Source organism: Phoenix dactylifera, chromosome 8 (assembly GCF_009389715.1).
Source record: "Phoenix dactylifera cultivar Barhee BC4 chromosome 8, palm_55x_up_171113_PBpolish2nd_filt_p, whole genome shotgun sequence".
Taxonomy (NCBI): domain Eukaryota; kingdom Viridiplantae; phylum Streptophyta; class Magnoliopsida; order Arecales; family Arecaceae; genus Phoenix; species Phoenix dactylifera.
In genome coordinates, this window is record NC_052399.1 from 7,670,301 (window position 1) to 7,671,491 (window position 1,191).

A 1,191-nucleotide genomic window follows, 5' to 3' on the forward strand; every position below is an offset into this window, starting at 1 on the left:
AAGCTCATGGGTCCTTTACGTGGGTTTAAAAAGGTGCTTGGGATCATATAGATTGTTCCGGATTAGATATTAAAATTCGAAAATTCAGAAATTTTTTCTACATGCTTTCAGATAAAGATGCTCATATGCACTCTCTGATACATGTGGGTTGTGAGGTCCCTTGAAAATTCAATATCAATTTTCGCATAATGACTAACTTATGGCAGTTTTGAAGCAACAGGCTGTTTGTATATTTTTCATCCCTTGCTCAAAATTGTTCAATGTTTAAACTTTTAAGCTCAAGACTTCTTCAAACTTGTTCCACATTTATGTCAGTAGTTTATAATGCAATTAGGAAAAGCTAGATAGTAGTTCGAGTGACAATATACTTATTATCGCATCTTTTATTCAGAATAATTTGTCGTTGATATAATTTTGGAGAAGATGAGTCCATCCAGAGTGACCCAGCTGTTATAAAATACTTTGTTCGAATCATATACAACTCTTTATGAAACTGTATCCCAAGAAGGAAAGTAGCTCTAGCAGCAAGTTTGTATAATAGCTCGTATATTATTTAAAGTTTGTAATTAAGGTAATATCTTTACAGATCATTTCTCATAAAGTGATGGAAAAACACGAATATTGACATATAAAACAACTTGGTTAGATCTGTCTGGTATGTCCCTGTACTTGTATATCGACAAACTTGTTGGGTCAAACCTAAGAGGATTGGAGGTGAAACCTATTCGAGCTGGCTGCTTGATCAAATAATGTCACCAGGCTTTATTTATGACGTATAGCAAGTAGGTTGAGCCTAAATGTAGAATTTTCTTCATTATTGAACTAGCCGGACCCCTTGACAATGGTTATGTTTGTCGAGCTCGGCAGACCTTGATCGGCCAAATGGCCATCTCCTATACCAGAAATATACAAGAATTTTAGAAGATAAATCTAATTCTCATTGATGAAAATTTCGTGCTATTTTATAAAACACGGGAGTTTGAGATGATGAATCCAATTCTTATTGATGAAAATATCTTACCCATCCTATAGAGATACGGAAGAACAAAACATTATCTCCTAAAAGTAAATAGCAGAAGATCATAATAACTTTTGCTTTTGAGCCTTGTTGTCATAGAACGTGCTTCTAGTAGTTAACGCAGCTGAAGTAGATATTGCAGCTTCTTTAGATTTCTCCATCTTATTAGTTTT